This window comes from Mesoplodon mirus, assembly GCF_964341445.2.
Source record: "Mesoplodon mirus genome assembly, chromosome: 12".
Classification (NCBI taxonomy): Eukaryota; Metazoa; Chordata; class Mammalia; order Artiodactyla; family Ziphiidae; genus Mesoplodon; species Mesoplodon mirus.
This window is the reverse complement of record NC_138988.1, coordinates 65,421,711-65,446,414: the sequence shown is the minus strand read 5'-3', so window position 1 is coordinate 65,446,414 and position 24,704 is coordinate 65,421,711. Positions and strand designations below refer to the sequence as shown.

Here is a 24,704-nt window from a genome sequence, read left to right as displayed (position 1 = left end):
ATTGTTTTTTCTTTATTCTGCTCTGCAGTAGTTATTTCCACTATTTTTTCTTCCCAGTCACTTATCCGTTCTTCTGCCTCAGTTATTCTGCTATTAATTCCTTCTAGAGAGTTTTAAATTTCATTTATTTTGTTGTTTATCATTGTTTGTTTGCTCTCTGTTCTTCTAGGTCCTTGTTAAATATTTCTTGTATTTTCTTCATTCTATTTCCAAGATGTTGGATCATCTTTACTATTCTTACTCTGAATTCCTTTTCAGGTACACTGCCTCTTTCCTCTTTAATTTGTTTTGTCTGTTGTGTTTTTATCTTGCTCCTTCATCTTCTGTGTGTTTCTCTGTCTTCTCATTTTGCTTAACTTATTGTGTTTGGCGTCTCCTTTTTGCCTGCTGCAGGTTAGTAGTTCTGTTGTTTTTGGTGTCTGCCCCCAGTGGCTAAGGTTGGTTCAGTGGTTTCTGGAGACTTCCTGGCAGAGTGGACTAGTGCCTGTGTTCTGGTGGATGAGGCTGGATCTTGTCTTTCTGGTGGGCAGGACCACTTCCGGTGGTGTGTTTTGGGGTGTCTATGATCTTATTATGATTTTCAGCAGCCTCTCTGCTAATGCATGGGGTTGTGTTCCTGTCTTGCTAGTTGTTTGGCATAGGGTGTCCAGCACTGCAGCTTGCTGGTCGTTGAGTGGAGCTTGGCCTTAGCATTGAGATGGAGATCTCTGTGAGAGCTTTCACCATTTGATATTATTTGGAGCCAGGAGGTCTCTTGTGGACCAATGTCCTGAACTCAACTCTCCCTCCTCATTGGCACAGGCCTGACAGCTGCCCGGAACACCAAGACCCTGTCAGCCACACAGCTCAGAAGAAAAGGGAGAAAAAAAGAAATAAAGATAGAAAGAAATAAAATAAAGTTATTAAAATGAAAAATAATTATTAAAAATTAAAAAAGTTAAAAAGTAGTTTTAAAAAATGGTAAGAAAGAATGAAGGGAGCAACCAAACCAAAAAACAAATCCACCAATGATAACAAGCACTAAAACCTATAAAAGAAAAAAAAAAAAAAGGACAGACAGAACCCTAGGACAAATGGTAAAAGCAAAGCTATCCAGACAAAATCACACAAAGAAGCATACACATACACACTCAGAAAAAGAGAAAAAGGAAAAAGAAATTATATATATATATATATATATATATATATATATATATATATATATATGAGGAAGAGAGCATCCAAATCAATAAAACAATCTACCCATTATAATAATCTCTAAATACTAAACTACGATAAACATAAAACCAGAAACAAATTAGATGTGGAAAGCAAACCCCAAGGCTACAGTTGATCACAAAGTCCCCTGCCTCAATTTTGGGATGATTCTTTGTCTAGTTAGGTACTCCACAGATGCAGTGTACATCAAGTTGATTGTGGAGGTTTAACCCGCTGCTCCTGAGGCTGCTGGGAGAAATTTCCCTTCTCTTCCTTTTTTGCACAGCTCCTGGGGTTCAGCTTTGGATTTGGACCAGACTCTGCCTGTAGGTCGCCTGAGGACATCTGTTCCTGCCCAGACAGGATGGGGTTAAAGTAGCAGTTGATTAGGGGGCTCTGGCTCACTCAGGCCCAGGAGATGGAGGGGTATGGAATGCGGGAAGAGCCTGCTGCAGCAGAGGTTGCACCAGCCTGAGGCATGCCATGTGTTCTCCCAGGGAAGTTGTCCTTGGATCACGGGACCTTGGCAGTAGTGGGCTGCACAGGTTCCCAGGAGGGGAGGTGTGGATACTGACCTGTGCTTGTGCATAGGCTTCTTGGTGGCTGCCACCACAGCCTTAGCATTTCATGCCCATCTCTGGGGTCCATGCTGATGTCCACGGCTCGTGCCTGTCTCTGGAACTCATTTAGGCAGTGCTCTGAATCCCCTCTCTGCATACACCCTGAAACAATGGTCTCTTGCCTCTTAGGCAGTTCCAGACTTTTCCCGGACTCCCTCCTGGCTAGCTGTGGTGCACTAGCTCCCTTCAGGCGGTGTTCATGCAGCCAACCCCATTCCTCTCCTTGGGATCTAACCTCCGAAGCTGGAGCCTCAGCTCCCATCCCCCTCCCGCCCCAGTGGGTGAACAGACGAGCCTCTCAGGCTGGTGAGTGCTGGTCGGCACTGATCCTCTGTACGGGAATCTCTCTGCTTTGTTCTCTGTACCCTGTTGCTGCTCTCTCCTCTGTGGCTCTGAAGCTTTGCCCCCACCCAGCCCCGTCTCCTCCAGTGAAGGGGCTTCCTAGTGTGTGGAAACTTTTCCTCCTTCACAGCTCCCTCCCAGAGGTGCAGGTCCTGTCCCTCTTCTTTTGTCTATGTTTTTCCTTTTTCTTTTGCCCTACCCAGGTATGTGGGGAGCTTCTTGCATTTTGCAAAGTCTGAGGTCTTCTGCCAGCGTTCAGTAGGTGTTCTGTAAGAGTTGTTCCACATGTAGATGTAGTTTTGATGTATTTGTGGGGAGGAAGGTGATCTCCACGTCTTACTCCTCTGCTATCTTGAAGGCCTCCTCTCATCATTCTATATTAGATGGATTTTTAAACAAAGACACTTCAGAATGAAGCTTATTCTTCTCTGAATTTACCTTTCAATCCATTATTATATCAATTTGTGTTCCTTACAAAATACCCTCACACTCCACCTACGGATATAAAACTATGGTGATGTACTTTGAAGCATCATTCTATTGATAACTAAAGGCAGAGTTAAATAACTAATAGAATTCATTGGACAAATGGGCATCCAGAAGACACAGAGGCTAAAAAATCAGTTCACTAATTAAAATGAAGATACCAAAAAGAAGAATGGTGTTTTGTTTATCTGACTACTCGTGAGTTTGCAAAATATACTGATTGCTTTCTGGTCATTTAATGTATTTAATTAGACAAAAGTGATTTCTGCACTGAAGAGTCTCAACTTAGTAGAAAAAGCAATCGCTAACCTCAGTTATATAAAATGTGGTAAAAAATATTTTTCTCTCATTCTTTATAAGTTAGTAATTCAACCCATGATATTAGGTATGTCATTTCTTTCCTGAAGCCCTAGAGAAATGTATAAAATATTGTGACCAGAATTGAAAGGGGGTTGTACTGTAGTTTCATCTCATTTTCTTGGAAATGTTTTCCTTTTTTCTTTTTTTTAAAATGAGAAATAGTGCTTTCCAGCATGTATGACTCTTAAATTTTATTTTCCTCCTAATTTGCTTCAATAGGGAAAAGAGCATATTTTTGTGTGAAAATGACCATTTAATGAGTTTCCTTCACAACACAGAGAATGTAAACTGGTAATAAGGAATTTTCTTTATTGTAGTATTTATATTCTTTCTTTTCTTCTGAGCCTTCTTAGTCATCTGACTTCCATACCAAACTATCTGTTTGACATTCAACTTTGATGACAATGCAGGTGACTTTCAGATTTCTATCTAATTATTCATCAAATTATATATATATATATATATATAACATCTTTATTGGAGTATAATTGCTTTACAATGGTGAGTTAGATTCAGTTTCTGATTTATAACAAAGTGAATCAGTTATACATATACATATGTTCCCATATCTCTTCCCTCTTGAGTCTCCCTCCCTCCCACCCTCCCTATCCCACCCCTCTAGTTGGTCACAAAGCACTGAGCTGATCTCCCTGTGCTATGCGGCTGCTTCTGACTAGCTATCTATTTTACGTTTGGTAGTGTATATATGTAGCTGTGACAAAGTGAGAGAGTGACATGGACATATATACATCAAAATATATTTTTACTGTGACCTTCACCTACACTTCCTTATCACCCATGTGTTACAATTATAGAGCAAACACCTTTGTTAAAATGTGAACTAGATAATATTGCCTTTTATTATGAATGACTTCTGGCTTTGTCACAAGTTGCTGCTTTTTAAACATTTGTTTCTCAATCAAGATGGCTCAATCTCTTTTGTCATAAAATTATCTTTTTATCATTGCTAACTTTTATTAAGAAAATTTTTCAGATTAAAATGTTTAAACTTTTTAGATCTAGAAATGATTAAGTGGTTTGATGAATTGTTTTGAGGGAAGAGAACCGAAATTGCTTGCAGGGTTACATTTCTTTTGGAAGAGTTAAGACCAGAGATCTTACTTCTCCAACTGTTACCAGGTTGTTTTTGATTATTCAAGTAATGAAATATTTGTGAGTTTTTCTCTTCATCTTTTCCCCTTACTCCCTCTGTCCCTCCCTCCCTACTCCTTCCTGCCTTCCTCCCTTCCTCCCTTCTTCCCTTCCTCTATATGTAATAGGTAACAGACAATTTATCATATACAGGTTATGTACGATATGTAATAGATAATTTATCAACACAATAAACTTTTTAATGTTAAAGAAATTGTCCTATAGAGACAATATTTACATTTTATTCCAGGTATAATCATATAGGAGCTCTTTGTCAAACTTAGGCTTTTATCTCTCCCATTTATTATTTATTTATTTATCATTATTTTTATTATTACTGCTTTAAGATTTCTCTTGACCTTGTGTATGTACCAAGGAAGACAGGAACTAAGGGGTGCAGGTTTCCACATTACTAAGGGAGATTACTTCTCCTGCCCCTCTTCCATTGCTTTATGTAGGTTTAAGAATCTTGGAGTTTTACTTGTTTTATTTATTTATATTTTTAATTTTAGAATTTTCTTTAATTTTTTATACAGCAGGTTCTAATTAGTTATCCATTTTATACATATTAGTGTATATATGTCAATCCCAATCTCCCAATTCATCACCCCCCCAACATTTTCCCCCCTTGTGTCCATACGTTTGTTCTCTATATCTGTGTCTCCATTTCTGCCTTACAAACCGGTCTTTCTGTACCATTTTTCTAGGTTCCATATATATGAGTTGATATACAATATTTGTTTTTCTCTTTCTGACTTACTTCACTCCATATGACAGTCTCTAGATCCATCCACCTCTCTACAAATGACCCAATTTTGTTCCTTTTTATAGCTGAGTAATGTTGCATTGTATATATGTACCACATCTTCTTTATCCATTCATCTGTCGATGGGTATTTAGGTTGCTTCCATGACCTGGCTATTGTAAATAGTGCTGCAATGAATATTGGGGCACATGTGTCTTTTTGAATTATGGTTTTCTCTGGGTATATGCCCAGTAGTGGGATTGCTGGGTCATATGGTAATTCTAGTTTTAATTTTTTAAGGAACCTCCATACTGTTCTCCATCGTGGCTGTATCAATTTACATTTCCACCAACAGTGCAAGAGGGTTCCCTTTTCTCCACACCCTCTCCAGCATATGTTATTTGTAGATTTTCTGATGATGCCCATTATGACTGGTGTGATGGGATACCTCACTGTAGTTTTGATTTGCATTTCTCTAATAATTAGTGATGTTGAGCAGCTTTTCATGTGCTTCTTGGCCATCTCTATGTCTTCTTTGGAAAACTGTCTATTTAAGTCTTCTGTCCATTTTTGGATTGAGTTGTTTGTTTTTTTAAATATTGAGCTGCATAAGCTGTTTATATATTTTTGAGATTAATCCTTTGTCCGTTGATTCATTTGCAAATATTTTCTCCCATTCTGAGGGCTTTCTTTTCATCTTGTGTGTAGTTTCCTTTGCTTTGCAAAAGCTTTTAAGTTTCATTAGGTACCATTTGTTTATTTTTGTTTTTATTTCTATTACTCTAGGAGGTGTATCAAAAAAGATCTTGCTGTGATTTATGTCAGAATGGTCTTCCTATGTTTTCCTCTAAGAGTTTTATAGTGTCCACTCTTATATTTAGGTCTCCCCATTTTGATTTTATTCTTGTGTATGGTGTTAGGGAGTGTTCTAATTTCATTCTTTCACATGTAGGTGTCCAGTTTTTCCAGCACCACTTATTGATGAGACTGTCTTTTCTCCATTGTATATCATTGCCTCCTTTGTCATAGATTAGTTGACCATAGGTGCATGGGTTTATCTCTGGACTTTTTATCCTGTTCCATTGATCTATATTTCTGTTTTTGTGCCAGTACCATACTGTCTTCAATATTGTAGCTTTGTAGTATAGTCCGAAGTTAGGGAGTAGGATTCCTCCAGCTCCGTTTTTTTCCCTCAAGACTGCTTTGGCTATTTGGGGTCTTCTGTGTTTTCCATACAAATTTTAAGATATTTTGTTCTAGTTCTTTGATAAATGCCATTAGTAATTGGATAAGTATTGCATTGAATATGTAGTTTGCTTTGGGTAGTATAGGCATTTTCACAATGCTGATTCTTCCAATCCAAGAATATGGTATATCTCTCTGTCTGTTTGTATCATCTTTAATTTCTTTCATCAGTGTCTTATAGTTGTCTACATAGAGGTCTTTTGTCTCCCTAGGTAGGTTTATTCCTAGGTATTTTATTCTTTTTGTTGCAATGGTAAATGGGAGTGTTTCCGTAATTTCTCTTTCACATTTTTCATCATTAGTGTATAGGAATGCAAGAGATTTCTGTGTATTAATTTTGTATCCTGCAACTTTACCAAGTTCACTGATAAGCTCTAGTATTTTTCTGGTAGCATCTTTAGGATTCTCTACGTATAGTATCATGCCATCTGCAAAAAGTGACAGTTTTATTTCTTCTTTTCCAATGTGTATTCCTTTTATTTCTTTTTCTTCTCTGATTGCTGTGGCTAGGACTTCCAAATCTATGTTGAATAATAGTGGCAAGAGTGGACAACCTTGTTTTGTTCCTGATCTTGGAAGAAATGCTTTCAGTTTATCACCAGTGAGAATGATGTTGGCTGTGGGTTTGTCATATATGGCCTTTATTATGTTGAGGTATATTCCCTCTATTCCCACTTTCTGGAGAGTTTTTATCACAAATTGGTGTTGAATTTTTCAAAAGCTTTTTCTGCATCTATTGAAAAGATCATATGGTTTTTATTCTTCAATTTGTTAATATAGTGTATCACATTGATTGATTTGTGTATTTTGAAGAATACTTGCATCCCTGGGGTGTGTGATCCTTTTAATGTGTTGTTGGATTCTGTTTGCTAGTATTTTGTTGAGGATTTTTGCATGTATATTCATCAGTGATATTAGTCTGTAATATTCTTTTTTTGTAGTATCTTTGTCTGGTTTTGGTATGAGGATGATTGTGGCCTCATAGAATGAATTTGGGAGTGTTCCTTCCTCTGCAAATTTTTGGAAGAGTTTGAGAAGGATGGGTGTTAGCTCTTCTCTAAATGTTTGATAGAATTCACCTGTGAAGCCATCTGGTCCTGGACTTTTGTTTGTTGGAAGATTTTTAATCATAGTTTCAATTTCATTACTTGTGTTTGGTCTGTTCTTATTTTCTATTTTTTCCTGGTTCAGTCTTGGAAGGTTATACCTTTCTAAGAATTTGAAAATATCTACCAGGTTGTCTTTTTTATTGTCATAGAATTGCTTGTAGTAGTCTCGTAGAATGCTTTGTATTTCTGTGGTGTCTGTTGTAACTTCTCCTTTTTCATTTCTAATTTTATTGATTTGAGTCCTCTCCCTCTTTTTCTTAATGAGTCTAGCTAATGGTTTATCAATTTTGTTTATTTTCTCAAAGAACCTGCTTTTAATTTTACTGATCTTTCCTATTGCTTTCTTTGTTTCTTTTTCATTTATTTCTGCTCTAATCTTTATGATTTCTTTCCTTCTAGTAACTTTGTGAGTTTTTTTTCTTCTTTCTCTAGTTGCTTTATGTGTAAGGTTAGGTTGTTTATTTGAGATTTTTCTTGTTTCTTGAGTTAGGATGCTATTGCTATAAAATTCCCTCTTAGAACTGCTTTTGCTGCATCCCATACAGTTTGGATCATTGTGTTTTCATTGTAACTTGTCTGTAGGCATTTTTGATTTCCTCATTGATATCTTCAGTGATCTCTTGGTTATTTAGTAACGTATTGTTTAGCCTTCATGTGTTTGTGTTTTTTATGTTTTTTTCCCTGTAATTGATTTCAAATCTCATAGCATTGTGGTCAGCAAAGATGCTTGATATGATTTCAATTTTCTTAACTTTACTGAGGCTTGATTTGTGACCCAAGATGTGATCTATCCTGGAGAATGTCCCATGTGCACTTGAGAAGAGAGTGTAATCTGCTGTTTTTGGATGGAATGCCTATAAATATCAATGAAATCTATTTGGTCTATTGTGTTATTTAAAGCTTGTGGTTCCTTATTAATTTTCTCTTTGGATGATCTGTCCATTGATGTAAGTGAGGTGTTAAAGTCCCCCACTATTATTGTGTTACTGTCAATTTCCCCTTTTATAGCTGTTAGCAGTTTCCTTATGTATTGAAGTGCTGCTATGTTGGGTGCATATATATTTATAATTGTTATATCTTCTTCTTGGATTGATCCCTTGATCATTATGTAGTGTCCTTCTTTGTCTCTTGTAACATTCTTTAGTTTAAAGTCTAGTGTATTTGATATGATAATTGCTACTCCAGCTTTCTTTTGATTCCCATTTGCATGGAATATTTTTTTCCATCCCCTCACTTTCAGTCTATATGTGTCCCTAGGTCTGAAGTGTGTCTCTTGCAGACAGTATATGTACAGATCTTGTTTTTGTATCCATTCAGTGAGCCTGCATCTTTTGGTTGGAGCATTTAATCCATTCACATTTAAGGTAATTATTGGTATGTATGTTCCTGTTACCAGTATTTATTTGTAATGTGTTTTTTTTTTTTTAGGTCCTTTTCTTCTGTTGTGCTACCCATTTAGAGAAGTTCCTTTAGTATTTGTTGTAGAGCTGGTTTGGTGGTGCTGAATTCTCTTAGCTGTTGCCTCTCTGTAAAGCTTTTGATTTCTCTGTCACATCTGAATGAGATTCTTGCCAGGTAGAGTAATCTTGTTTGCAGGTTCTTCCCTTTCATCACTTTAAATATATCATGCCACTCCCTTCTGGCTTGTAGAATTTCTACTGAAATTCTACCTTATGGGAGTTCCCTTGTATGTTATTTGTCATTTTCCCTTGTTGCTTTCAATAATTTTTCTTTGTCTTTAATTTTTTCAGTTTGATTACTATGTGTCTTTGCGTTATTCTCCTTCAGTTTATCCTGCTTGGGACTGTCTGCACTTCCTGGGGTTGGGTGGTTGGGTGGCTCTTTCCTTTCCCATGTTAGGGAAGTTTTCAACTATAATATCTTCAAATATTTTCTTGGGTCCTCTCTCTTTCTCTTCTCCTTCTGGGACCCTTATAATGCGAATGTTGTTGCATTTAATGTTGTCCCAGAGGTATCTTATGCTGCCTTCATTTCTTTTCATTTTTTTTCTTTATTCTGTTCTGCATCAATGAATTCCACCATTCTGTCTTCCAGTTCACTTATCCATTCTTCTGCCTCAGTTATTCTGCTATTGATTCCTTCTAGTGTATTTTTCATTTCAGTTATTGTATTGTTCATCTCTGTTTGTTTGTTCTTTAATTCTTCTAGTGTTTGTTCTTTAATTCTTCTAGGTCTTTGTTAAACATTTCTTGCATCTTCTAAATCTTTGACTCCATTCTTTTTCTGGATTATCTTCACTATCATTATTCTGAATTCTTTTTCTGGAAGTTTTCCTATCTCCACTTCATTTATTTGTTTTTCTGGGGTTTCATCTTGTTCCTTCATCTGGTACATAGCCCTCTGCCTTTTCATCTTGTCTATCTTTCTGTGAATGTGGTTTTTGTTCCAAAGGCTGCAGGATTGTAGGTCATCTTGCTCCTGCTATCTGCCCTCTGGTGGATGAGGCTATCTAAGAGGTTTGTGTAAGTTTCCTGATGAGAGGGACTGGTGGTGGGTAGAGCTGGGTGTTGTTCTGGTGGGCCAAGCTCAGTAAAAGTTTAATCCTCCTGTCTGCTGATGGGTGAGGCTGGATTCGCTCCCTGTTGGTTGTTTGGCCTGAGGTGACCCAACAGTGGATCATGCCCAGCTCTTTGGTGTGGCTAATGGTGGACTCTGGGAGGGGTCATGCCAAGGATTACTTCCCACATCTTCTGCTGCCAGTGTCCTTGTCCTCATGGTGAAAGACAGCCACCCCCTGCCTCTTCAGGAGACTCTGCAACACTAGCAGGTAGTTCTGGTTCAGTCTCCTATGGGGTCACTGTTCCTTCCCCTGGGTCCCGACACACACACTACTTTGTGTGTGCCCTCCAAGAGTAGAATCTCTGTTTTCCCCAGTCCTGTCGAAGTCCTGCAATCAAATCCTGCTAGCCTTCAAAGTCTGATTCTCTAGGAATTCCTTCTCCCATTGCTGGGCCCTTAGGTTGGGAAGCTTGATGTGGGGCTCAGAACCTTCACTCCAGTGGGTGGACTTCTGTGATATAAATGTTCTCCAATTTGTGAGTCACCCAACCAGCAGTTATGGGATTTGATTTTATTGTGATTGCACCCCTCCTACCATCTCACTATGGCTTCTCCTTTTTCTCTGGATGTGGGGTATCTTTTTTGGTGTGTTCAGTATTTTCCTGTCGATGATGGTTCAGTAGTTAATTGTGATTCTGGTGCTCTCACCAGAGGGAGTCTTTTTACTTGCTTTAAAATGACACACAAAGAAAACCTTTGCCACTTCTATCATAATAGTTGGAATAATTCTAATAGTTAAGCAACTGAATTCTAATAATTAGTTAAGTTTTGAAACATTAGTAGTTTAACAAATTGGTGAATGTGTAGTGTCTGACTGTACCTCAGTCTACTGGGAAACAATGATAATCTGAAAGCTTTATATAAATATGTCCAATGTTTTGTTAACTTGTGATGTCCCCAGATATCTTTATTTATGAAAGGTGATGATTACCATATTTAGAACCTCTCATGTAAATTATATTCCTTTTTTTTTTTGTTTTGGTTGAATTCAATCTTTATTTTCATTTTTATCTACATCTAATAGGGTTGAAGTTTATGAAATAAAAAGCTGTAGTCATTATATCTAAATTTTATTTCTTCTATTTAGAAAGCTAAGTTTCTTTTCTTCAATTTTTTAAAATTAAAAAAAGTTTTATTTTATTTTTATTTAAAACTTTTTGTATATTATGGTTTTAAAGTAAGGTTTTTTTTCCTTTATATTTGTGTGAGAAAAACCAGGGAAAGGCAAGACAAATAGTACTTAAAATAAGGTTTTGTTAAAACAGAGTTTAAAATTCACTATTTGTTTCACCTGAAAAATATCAGACAACAGAATTTTAAGAGGAGAAGGTAGCCGTGTAAAAATAATTTTAAGTAATAGCCAAAATAAATATTATTCAAAGTTTAGAAAGTTCATTTTATTTTTTGGCAAGAAAAAAGGTGCGTTCTTATGTTTTACTTCAGAGGAGTCTATTTCTCAAAACTTTGAGTCAGTGTCAGCCTGTGAATTCAACTATATGGTGACAACAACATGGCTTTAGTATAGTTTTGTCTTTTATACTGTATGTCACACCTCTCCAAGGACATTGTCTACAATGATCTCCTCCATCCCCCTCTAAACAGATTCAATTCTACTACTTCCTTAACATAGTTTGGGGGCTAGTTATCAATAAGTGTACATAGGAAATGCAACCAAGGTGAAGGGTTTGTGGTATTCTTTTCTCTAATGAACATTTTCTTTGACCTATGAGAAATGGAATCTAGGTAGAATATATTTAGAGGAGGATGTAGTAAAAAACTGGATGTATTCTTTGAATATAAATGCTAAGATTGATGTGTTTGGAATAAATGTTATAATCTCTAACCATTGGAGAGATTGTTAGATATTTTAAAGTGTGGGTGAGATTAGGCCAGCTTTGCATGATGACAAATGTAAAGGTCACAGCAAGATATAGAAGTTTGAAGCTGAGTCATATGAAGAGACTTGGAAACTTTCTCTTCCTCACTGTGATCTAAGATAAAATAACTGTGAGTTTGTCATTTTGGCAGAGAAAACAATAAATCTAAATATGAAGAGCAATCAAGAGGGTGCATAGGACAGAATGAAACAGAGAGCTAAAACAAGTAAATAAACTATTTTTTAAGTTCCATTAAAGAAACCAAAGACAGCTTTAGAAGTCCAACCTGTGAAAACTGAAATCAGGTTAGTGAAGCAAGTGATTTAAAATAAATATATGGAAAAAAATAGCCAGGCTTAAAAATGTATTTTTCTTTATCTCAAAGGCTGTGTGAAAAGAACAATCTGTAGTAAATTTGTAAGTTCAAAACTGGTGATTCCTTTGAGATGGGAGAGCTGGTAGGATTTTAGAGTTTTTAAAAATAATGTTCTAACCTCCAAATCTAGACATCCTAAGTGAAATTTAATCTACTGTAGCCCAGCCATCCAAATACGAATTCGTTTTATGAACCTTTAGATCTTTAATATTTTTTACCTTACTTTTCGTTGAAAACAGAAAATGCATTTGGTAAGAAACAACTTGCCAGGAACCAGATTGTCAGTTATCTTTGTCCAGTAGAGCTGAGAGGCTTAGCATATTTTACCTGCTCAAGTAAAAGCAAGTATATATGATATTTATCCCATAGGCTAGGCTCAGAAAAATAGAGGTGTTTTTCTCAATCTGTGGCTTAATGGCTTTTGGGAAGTATTAGGCCCTCATGAATTGCATTTGATAGAAGGACTGGCCTTTTGCAGCATATTCTAAAGTCAGGTTAGTTTCACCTCACGTTTCAGAAACCACATTCATGCAAGATCTGATGCCCTTATTCATTATGATACATAATTGAACCAAAGGAAAATTAGGGCAGGTTGGTTTTTCAGAAAGAGCTCTGAAGTGTGTGTTCTAGTTGTGATTGTGTGGTTAACCAGTTCTACTCAGTGCATTTGTGAAATGAGAGAACCAGTGGTTCTCAACTGGCATGACTTTGTCCCAGACATTACTGTCATGACTGGGGTTGGATCTGCTGCTGGCACCCAGTGGGTAGAGGCCAGGGATGCTGCTAAACATCCTACAGTATCCAGGACAGTCCCCCACAGCAAAGACTTATCCTACTCCAAATGTCACTAATGCTGGGTTTGAGAGACCCTGGGCTAGCCCACCTCTTGACTTCCTTCCAGCTCCAAGAATTCTATGACTAATGATGCTCAAAGCTACCCCTGCCAGGGGCATTTCCTTTCAACTAACATTGATTAGGTGCCTTCTTTTGTGTTTGAACTAAGAACTTTTCCCTATTTGATTTACACAAAGGAGGTAAGTAAGCCTCCATTTATGAGAATTTCCACATTCCATGGAGCCACTACTCATAATGATAGCCCTGTTTGACAAGGGACATACATTTTCCTTGGCTCTATGTCAGCAAAATTATCGCTTTACCACTTTTCTAGACATTTCTCTTTCTTGTATTTCCCCAATTGTTAGGTGTCAGGACAATTAACTGAAAGAGAAAATTTAAAAGTCAGGCAGTCTGATGTTAACTCTTAAAATGCATGCTGTTGGACTAAGTAATTCCTGATCCTGGATTTAATTACACATCTGCAAAATGAGTGTGTTGTATGAAGTACTTTCAAAGGTACCTCCTTACCCTGAAATTTTGTGTTCATGCCCTTAAATATTACTGGAACCCTTCTGATATTTCACATCCTTAGATGATCCAAAAAAAAAAGCAAGTATTAATCAGGTCATAACTTTGGAGAGATGGAAAATCTTATAATCTACTGTCTAGGTCAAAATCATGACAAATAAGACTAGTTCTACCCCCATAGAGTTTACTTTGATTCTTTTCTTTTTGATTGAGAAATTTGGGGTAGGGAATATTTTCTTTTATTTTGATTTTTTCCTTTAAAAAAAATCATGTCCTCTTTACTTCCTATTTGTAGAGTAATAAGAAATCATCAATATGGTTCATTGTCATTATCTTTGAATAACTATACTTTGTTTTGCTTTTCCTTAAACTAAAATCCCTGGGAGAGAAATGATTTCTTTTCAAAATTAAATTTATATATACATATATACATTTATATATACATATATAAATTTATATATATGTGTGTGTGTGTGTGTTCATATAAAAGGCACACATACATAACAGCCTGTATCAGGGTCCTGGTATTTGCTACTTAAATTACTTTTTTCCTTTTTTTACATTGGCAGACTTGACAACTATTTCCGTTGCAAATATCCTGAATAGGAAGGCTAAGTAGGCAACCTAAAATTTAAACAAAGATGCTTTCTATAATGAAAGCAAAGTCTTGGCTGTGTCTGGATTTCTTGTTTCTGCATTCTTTAAGTGTAGAAGACACCATGCTTTGATTCCTTTGTTTCATAATCACAAAAGACTCTGGGATAATCCTTGTAATGAACTTTGGGGATAATTTTTGCCTTTCTAGATCTCTCTGAAAGGTGATTTTAGACTGGGTGACAGGCTGTGTACAGGAAACACAATTTAGTTGCTGAACATCAACACTTTCACTTACATTTCTTGGTAAAACAATAATAGATTCAAAGGAACAAAACCTCAGGATATTAAAAACCACAAGATCATTTTTCTTTAAAATTATAACACTTTGTTAACATGAACAATATGAAGGCTACATTTAATGTATCTTGTACATTAAATGTACTGACTTTCTCTTTGAAATTCAGTTTTAACAGTCACCACAAAAATCCTACCGTGAGATATGAAGATGGTATTAAGCCTTAGCTGCCCATGTTGGTGGAAGCACCACAGAGCACAGGAGTGTAGGGGAGAAGGGACAGGGAAGTATTCCCGGGCTTGTAGTCCTTGCTGTGGATGGTGTCCCTGATGGATGGTGTTGCTACTTCTCTCCACATTCACTTCCCTTCTGTCTCTTCTTAGCATCCAACCATTTATGTTTGTGCCAAAAAAGATATGGGTGCTTTCTCAGGAAACAGAGCAGACAATATCCTTGATCCCATGGAGCTTATATTCTAGTGGGTTCTAGATATCTGAACCTTGGTCTCTGTCTCCTTCCTGCTACTCTTGTTTCTCTGCAACCCTCTGTACTTTCTCACTCTTACCTGTCTATTTCACACTTAGGTTACACACTCCATGGCCTGGCCCTCTGGTTGCCTAATCCATTAAGGGACCCTACCTTCACTATTGGTTACTGGAGCCTACTGCTCCAGCAGTAACTTTTCTGCTCCCTGCAAAGGAGAGAAACATTACGATAGAATGCAATGGAAAGAACATGAGCTTGGTGTGATCCTGGGAAGATCAGTCAACACTCTGAACTTCAGTTTCATCCTAGAAAAATGGGGGCTACTAATTTCATTTCTAATGGTACCCATACTCATACCCATTCATGATTAAATGAAACAGTCACTGTGAAAGAGCTCTGGACACTTTAAAGGGAATGCAAATTTTTAAATGTTTACTGTTGTTATCATTTCTTTTAGGAGCACTATAATTTTGGAAGAAAGGAGTTGACTTCCTACTAAAGGGCCGCCAAATACATTCTCTTCTTTCTTGCCACCATGATGAGAAATCAGAGAAGCCTCTTTTCTGTGTTACTTTCTAACTTCTTCAACTTAAATGGCGACTTTTTCCCCAAATGAATCCATGTCAGAATGTAGGATGAGAATTAAACTATATGTATAGAAAAACATAAAACTCAGCATTTTCATGCTCTAGTGCTCACTGTGATTGATTATAAAATACTTCCCCTTTCTTTTCCCTTGAGCATGTCTCAGTCAAATATCTTCACACTTTTTCTATGTTATCTGTTCTGTGAAACTTGCTTTCAGACAACCACAAACTTTCAGAACTAAATAATCCAAATCCTATCTTCACAATTATGTTTTAGTCCTTTAATTTTTTTTAATAGGGAATTTGAAGTAGCTAAGCATATGCTAGCTTTTTCATATTTAACAAGTTCAATTTTTTTGGCTCAAGTCAGGATCTGAAATAGATGTGTTGCTTTAAGTATGTCTGTTTTTAAAATGCACACGGATGCTTTAAAATTAGGGTTGATAAGCAAGAAGTTATGCCATATGTTCAAAATTAAGAGACCTAACTTATCTTGGCTTGATCTTAGTGAAATGTAGACGATTAGAATCTCTTCTTAGTAATTTGGAGTTTCTGTGATCATTTCTGTAGAATGTTGATACCTCTTTGGCCGAAGGAGGCACTCTTTAACAAATACATTGTAATCGTCCTTGACTTTATGAACGGGGTGTTTTAAATTAAAACTTTAGCAGAAATGCTAAAATTCTGATTTTGGATTACTATAGGCTCCAGGCAGGAAAGAAAAGCTGAATATAAGTGCTGCATTTAAAAATGTGTTGTTAAAAAAAAAATAATTTTCCCAAAGAGGTGGGAAGAGGGAAGAAAGGATGGAGTTAAAGTCTCCAGTAATTTCACGCAGTGGTGCTCTGAGTTTCAAAAGGCACAGATAACTGTGTGTGGTGTGTAGAGGAAAGGAGGTTTAAAAAAACAGATAAAAAAAGAGCCTCAGACGTGGAGGCTTTAATGAAGAGCCCATATGCATTCCAATGCCCTTTGAGTGTTGCAATGGAAAGAGCTTTTATGGATAAACAATTTGACTTGATGGCTGAGTAGAAAGTGGGCTTCTTCTAGAGTGATGGATGAGTCAGATATTACTATAGCATTACTTTTATGATGTCTCTGTCAATATCTAATTCTACTGGCTCTGTAGTTCTTTTAACAAATAAAGCTAAATGAATTTATTCTCTGCATGTTTTGGGTAATCTTTCTCTAATGAACAAAGATATTATTAGCTTCATAATTTCATGTGTTCTTGAAGTTTTGCAGGATATGATAATGAAGCCAAATTGTCAATTCTTTTTTCAAAACAAAGCTCTTAAATAAAGCTTCTTTTCTTTTGAAAAATTTGTTCTAAGTATTTTTATATTGAAAAAGACAATTCTCAAGTAAGTGAAAAGCACTGGAAGGATTTTATGGGAAATAACTATGTTACATACCTCACTGAAAAAAACACATACAAGAGAATTTTATGATTCCTGTACTTCCCTCAAAAACTAGAATCTTATGAGATTCATCTATTGAATACCAAAGCAGGGTAGAATGATGTTCATTTTCAAGAAGCATTTTGAATAGTGATCTCCAAAGAAAAATGTACCAACCTCGAGACAATTCATTGGAAGGGAGGTAAGGTGCAGGTCAAATGTAAAAAAGATTTTATTAATGTGTGTTGTTTTCAAACCATTAGATTTAGAAGCTATAGCCTGTGGGTCAGATCTGATTCACCACCTCTTCCATAAAGCATTATTGGCACACAGTCATGCTTATTCATTTATATATTATCTGAGGCTGCTTTCACACTATCATAGCAGTAGTAATTGTGACAGAATATATGGTTTGCAAAGCCTACAAAATACAGTATCTTGGGTTTTTTTTTTTTTGTTCTTCTTTCTCTAATTGTTTTAGGTGTAAGGTTAGGTTGTCTATTTGAGATGTTTCTTGTTTCCTGAGGTAGGATTGTATTGCTATAAACTTCCTCTTAGAACTGCTTTTGCTGCATCCCATAGGTTTTGGGTCTTCGTGTTTTCATTGTCATTTGTTTCTAGGCATTTTTTGATTTCCTCTTTGATTTCTTCAGTGATCTCTTGGTTATTTAGTAGTGTATTGTTTAGCCTTCATGTGTTTGCATTTTTTACAGACTTTTTTCCTGTAATTGATATCTAGTCTCATAGCGTTGTGGTCAGAAAAGATACTTGATATGATTTCAATTTTCTTAAATTTACCAAGGCTTTATTTGTGACACAAGATATGATCTATACTGGAGAATGTTCCATGAGCACTTGAAAATAAAGTGTATTCTGTTGTTTTTGGATGGAATGTCCTATAAATGTCAATTAAGTCCATCTTGTTTAATGTATCATTTAAAGCTTATGTTTCCCTATTTATTTTCATTTTGGATGACCTGTCCATTGGTGGGAATGTAAATTGATACAGCCACTATGGAGAACAGTATGGAGGTTCCTTAAAAAACTAAAAATAGAACTACCATACGACCCAGCAATCCCACTACTGGGCATATACCCTGAGAAAGCCATAATTCAAAAAGAGTCATGTACCACAATGTTCACTGCAGCTCTGTTTACAATAGCCAGGACATATAAGCAACCTAAGTGTTCATTGCCAGATGAATGGATAAAGAAGATGTGGCACATATATACAATGGAATATTATTCAGCCATAAAAAGAAACAGAATTGAGTTATTTGTAGTGAGGTGGATGGACCTGGAGTCTCATACAGAGTGAAGTAAGTCAGAAAGAGAAAAACAAATACTGCATGCTAACACATATATATGAAATCTAAAAAAAGAAAAATAATGGTTCTGAAGAACCTAGGGGCAGGGCAGGAATAAAGACACAGACGTAGAAAATGGACTTGAGGACATGGGGATTGGGAAGGGTAAGCTGGGGCAAAGTGAGAGAGTGGCATGGACTATGTACACTACCAAATGTAAAATAGATAGCTAATGGGAAGCAGCCACATAGCACAGGGAGATCAGCTCAGTGCTTTGTGACCACCTAGAGGGGTAGGATAGGGAGGATGGGAGGGAGATGCAAGAGGGAGGAGATATGGGGATATATGTATATGTATAGCTGATTCACTTTGTTATACAGCAGAAACTAACACACCATTGTAAAGCAATTATACTCCAATAAAGACGTTAAAAAAATACAGTACCGAGGCCTTTACAGAAAAAGTTGACTAACTGTTAACCTAAAGCAGTAAAAAAGATTTTAAGCTTTCCTGAGGTATATGGTTTTACATTGGTCTCTTTTGTAGTTCTGAATGCTAGGCACAGCTCATGTATATTCTAGGTGAAATTTCCTGAGTAAGGGTCTCTTGCCCCATCCCCTACTTTCCATCATCATTGAGATTCTTTCAACTACAAGAATCTAATAAATATAGTCCTGAGGGGGGGGAAAAGGGTCATGGCTCTCCAGCTTGGTGCAATGGACAGAGTCCTTAGTTGGCTATTCCTTAAGCCTGTTGCACCCTATTGCCGTTCATGTGCCCAACTGGGTATATGACTTATCATTTCAATTATTTTTGACTAAAAAAATCTTCAGAGAGTGAGAAGATAACTTTACTAAAAAAACTCCTGCAAAATAATCTAGATTGAATATTCCACTATTCATATAGACATAAACAATAAGAAATGACAGAAGTCATCACATAACACCTAGGTCTAGATAAGCATATTATCAGCCATAAATATAAGTTGTATATTTATCAGTGTTAACCTTCTGGAATTTGACAAGAAGTAGACTAATTTTTTGAAAATTTTGAAATTATTTGCAATAAGATTTTATATCTGCTTTCATTATTTTTTAAAATTTTATTGAAGTATAGTTGATTTATAATTTTGTGTTAATTTCTGCTCTACAGCAAAGTGATTCAGTTATACAGTATATTCTTTTTCATATTCTATTTCATTATGGTTTATCACAGGATACTGAATATAGTTCCCTGTTCTATATACAGTAGGACCTTATTGTGTATCCATCCTACATATAATAATTTGCATCTTCTAATCCCAAACTCCCAATCCATTCCTCTCCCCCGCCTCCCACCCTTGGCAAACACAAGTCTGTTCTCTTTGTCTGTGAGCCGGTTTCTGTCTCATAACTACTTTCATTATTAACATACTTAGCCCTAACCTTATATTTTTGCCTTGAATTCTAACTAAAAATTGTATTATGACATCATAATTAGTAAGACACTTCCAAAGTAGGCATCTGGGGCTTGGAAATGATGTTCAATTTTCAGGAATGTTTGAAGACCAAGAGTACTCAATATTATAATTTTTAAAGTTTTGCTAAGTAAATGTTGAGAGTCTTTTATGAGGAATATTAATAAGGGAAAAATTGAAAACCCAATTATTTGGGGAAACATGTGTTCTTCCTGCTACAGTAAACATCATAATATAATACATAGAAAACAAAAGAATGGTGAACTGAGATTCATTCCTTTGTATCAAATACCATTAGAAAATGCATAGAAAATGCCACTGAAGATTTGAAAAAGTAAGAATAAGCAAATTACGTTATATTGGAATTTTATTATGCAGCTGGCTCAAAGTATAAATTTAAAAATATTCTCAATTTATAGCATTTGTGTTCTAAATATGAAATATATGAGTGACTTTTTTTTCAGACTTAAAGGAAAAATAAGTCAGCACGTATTTTATTTTCTAAAATAAGTGACTTTAATAAAATCATTTTTTCAGACTTAAAGGAAAAATAAGCCAGATATAAGTCAGAATATATTTTATTCTCTAAAATAAGTGAATTTAATGAAATCACTGTTCTTTGGGAAAATACTCATCTTGGCTGTGTGGGATACATCTTAATATGCAAACCCCCAATCCCTTGTCTTTGCATGGGTGCATATGTTGGCAACAGAAGACCCCTGAACTGATTTTGTTCTAGGAAGCAGAGGAGGTAAGGCTATAGAGTGAATCACAGAGGAAGTCATATTTGCAGGAGGCTCCCTCTTTCTTTGACAGCCTGGACACAGATAAGTTGCTATGTGAAATACTGTATAGCTGATAGTCTTCATTGTTTGAGGAAAATAAAGACTAAACAGACTCACACCACAAAGCCTGTACCTTTGGAGCACAAAGACAATCTCAGGCAGTGGTTCCTTCCTCATATGAACCTCTTGCAAAATTTTATGGTCTAGGAAAGATTCCTTTACTATTGAGATAAATAAATTTTTTAAAAAGGGAAAAGAAAAGCTTCCTAGATTAGATAACAAACAAAAGCAGTCTTTAAGCTGGGACTATTAAACCAAGTGATTGAGAACAGCTGAGGATAACAAAGTGTTCTAGGTGCTACAAACAAAAGGAAAGGAGAGGTTATAATGTTCAGAATGGGAAGGTTGAATTCAGGCCAAAATTTCCTTAAACAAGACAAACAAGACCCCCTTATATGCTAAAGGATAAACTTTACATGGAAAATACAATCATTAGTGTATCTAAACATTAAAATATAACATCAACGTTCATAAGGCAAAAGCAAGAGATAGATGAGAAAAAGTTAAAATATATTGGTGGTAAAATATTTTAACTCATTTTATAGTTTTTGATAGATTACATAGGACAGTAGGTAAAAATAGATCCTCTAAAGTAAATTGAATTAATATATATGTAGTTGGGCTCTGTACCCTGCAAAAAAGCCAAATCAAAACAAAAAATATCCTTCAGCATATCTGTGGATTCTTCACAAAACCCAACCATGTGTTGAGATTAGGCCCAAAAGGAAAAGCTTTTAGTTGCCATGATAAAAGTAATACAAGATAAGGGTAGGGGATTAAGAGTACAAACTACTATGTATAAAATAAATAAGCTACAAAGATACTTTGTAGAGCACAGGGAAAATAGCCAATATTTTATAATAACTATAAATGTAGTATAATCTTTAAAATTGTGAATCACAATGTTGTACACCTAAAATTTATATAATATTGTAAATCAACTCTACCTCAGTAAAAAAACTATTAACTGCCAAGATAAAAATAATACAGATAAATTTCTCTGATCACAAAAATTTTATAAATTAATAACAAATTTAGAAAACATATAAAGTCCCTGCCATCTGTATGTTGAAAAATTTGGTCTTTAACAAATTATTTTATTAAAGGGGAAATTCAAAATAAAATTTCTATGTGGAGAAAAAGACAATGAAAAAATCATCTATTATAACTTATAGAATATAGTTAAAATAGCCCTTGGAAGAAAATTTATAACTCTAAATATGTTTAATGAATAAGAGAATAAAAATAAATCAATTAAATATTCAATTTGGAAAATTAAAGAACAGTAAGATGTTCTGCTCATAAGAAAAGTAAAAGAAAGGAACTGATGAGAATTGACAAAAATAACTGTAAAACAGGAAAGCTGTAGAAATCATACATAAAAAAATATGTTTTTGGGGCTTCCCTGGTGGCGCAGTGGTTGAGAGTCCGCCTGCCGATGCAGGGGACACGGGTTCGTGCCCCGGTCCGGGAAGATCCCACATGCCGCGGAGTGGCTGGGCCTGTGAGCCATGGCCACTGAGCCTACACGTCCGGAGCCTGTGCTCCGCAACGGGAGAGGCCACAACAGTGAGAGGCCCGCGTACCGCAAAAAAAAAAAAAAAAAAAAAAAAAAAAAAAAAATATATATATATATATATATATATGTTTTTGAAAAAAGTGTGTAAAATAGTAACAGTGTAGTAACACTATTACAGTGTAACAATACTTTCAAAATTCTGAAGGAAATTATTTTGCAACTTAGAATTTCAGATTTAATTTTAAAGATTAAATGATTTAATCCCCCAAAATTAAATGATTTAGTCCAAAAAATTATGCAAGGACAGAACAAAGTTTTCAACATGCAAGGTGTCACAAACTGGATTCCCAAATTCCATTTTCCCAGGAAGCTCCTTTAAGTCCCAGTGAATGAGAAGAAACATGGAAAAGAAAAAACATGGGCTACTGGAAACAGGAGATCAAACACAAGAGAAAAGCAAAGCAAATTCCCAGGATGATGGTAAAAAGAATCGCAGGATAACAACCTACACAAAGCATAGAAGACAAGCAGCACAGATTGGAAAACGTGCCTCCAGTGACATACCTGTAGAGGCTGTCACCACCAAGGGTCCTTTCTGCTTTGTACAGTCCTGACCACAGACAGTGCTCAAGTGAGCTTGTCCAAGATTCTTAGCTCTCTTTGGCCTGTGCAAATGCTGATAAAATTCTGCTCTCTCCTCCCTGCCCAGTTGCCTGGAATAGCTGATACCATCTGACCCTACAGAAGTGTTCAGGTTTGACTGACTCCTGAGAGATGGAGGTTAGCCCAGAGAGCTTAGAAGCGTAGACCACAGAGCAGCACACCCTCTTCAAACTTTTCCCTCTGAATTGGTTAGACCTTGGTTAGATTTATCCCTATAAGGAACTCTTGGATTTCCCTGGATCACTACAGGCTGCCTCCTGACATTCTCACAATGGATTCTTGAACCATCCGAGAAAAATGATACAAAGGAACTTATATACAAAAGAGAAACAGACCCACAGACATAGAAAACAAACTCATGGTTACCAAAAGGAAAAGGTGGGGGGAGGGATAAATTAGGAGTTTGACATTAACATATACACACTACTGTATATAAAGAGATAAACAGCTAGGACCTACTATATAGCACAGGGAAGTATACTCAGTATTTTCTAATAACCTATAAGGGAAAAGAATCTGAAAAAAATAGATATATGTATGTATAACTGAATCATTTTGCTGTCTACCCAAACTAACACAATATTGTAAATCAACTATACTTCAATAAAGGTAAATAAATAAATTTTAAAAAAACATTCAAGGAAAACAAAAAAAGCTGAAGCCAGACTATAAACCAGAGACTGTTCATCTCCTCTTCCTAGGCACTGTCAACTATCAATAACAATGCTGTCTTTTTCTTATGCAGCTAGTCTTTGTGCTTACTACTCAATTTTCATATTAATCCTTTTCCACACTGATTAATTAGTTGTTGATAAAATAATGAAATAATTGATTGAGAAATAAAACACAATTAGAATACATTTTAATCTAAAAGCCATCTTTAGTGGGCAAATACTACAACCCTTCCATTAAATTGCATATTAACATGACTATTATTTAATAATAATAATGTTAGAGGCAATAGCCAATGGGATTAGACAAAAGAAAGTCCTTAAAAGTATAAAAACTGGCAAAGAAGAGATAAATTTATGACTGTGTTAGGTGGTTTAATATTTTAGGTGATATACCTGGGACTTCCAAGAGAATCACTGAATGATGATTATCATCAGTGAGATAACTCAGTAATATGTGTTATAGGGAATCCATAGCTTTCATGTACTGATAAAGAAATGTTCCAAAACTGTAATCAAATGGAAAAAAAAAAACTCAAACAAATAAGATGCAGAACACTGTATATAGGATGCCATCTTTTTAATAAGTGTATGTTTGTAGTCTGTGTGTGTGAAATGAGAATGTATATTTGTAATTGCTTGATATATAAACTAAACACTTGAAGCACAAACAAGAAACTAATAAAATAAAACACTTTTAGTCACATTTTCAAGGTACATAATGTTAAAACCCCTCATTTTTACAAACTTAAAAACCCTAGAATTTAATTTTCTAACCTGCTTAAAATTTTCCAAGAGTTTTTTAAAGTATGTTTTGAAGTAAGTTTTTAAAGTAAGTTTGAACCCATTGTGGGGGCATCTACTGATACAGCAAACACATTCAGCATAAATTTTAGAAAACCAATTGGTGGCTTAAAAATACATGGCTTTGGCAAAATCAGTTCAGCTTACATGAAAATAAATATTAATTGTATAGTCTTAAAAGTTGAATTTACCTGTTTAGCTGAATGTCATTTTGAGCAATGTGCATTATTTTGTACTGAATTTCCATTTCACACAAAGCCAAACACATTCATTCATTACTAATGGCATTCTTGACCTCATTGAAAATATTATATTCTTTTGAAAATTCAATTGTTACTGCATTAAACATCTGCTCTATTAGGCATTATGCTTGATGCTGAGGTCTCAAAGGTGAATAAAAAAGGTTTTATTTTAGACGTTTTATCCCCTAAGAGGTTTTACTGTAGGGTAATCACTGTCAATTTATTATCTTACATTAAAAATTTCAGGAATATAAGAGGTGCTTAAAAAAGATCTGCAAAATAGTAGCCCTTTTCTTTTATTACATATATATATATATATATATATGCCTTTCTTGTGAGTTTTCTTTGTAGATTCAGGACTTCCCTCTTGTTGTTTCC

At 35.6% G+C, this 24,704-nt stretch overlaps 1 protein-coding gene across 1 annotated transcript in view; it reads left to right on the top strand.

Annotated features, from left to right (window-relative positions):
• The window catches only part of MLIP (muscular LMNA interacting protein), a gene marked incomplete at both ends in the record, with an annotated part of 291,349 nt that overhangs the window by 207,080 nt on the left and 59,565 nt on the right, over positions 1–24,704 (top strand). The gene's annotated exons all lie outside the window — the stretch shown is intronic.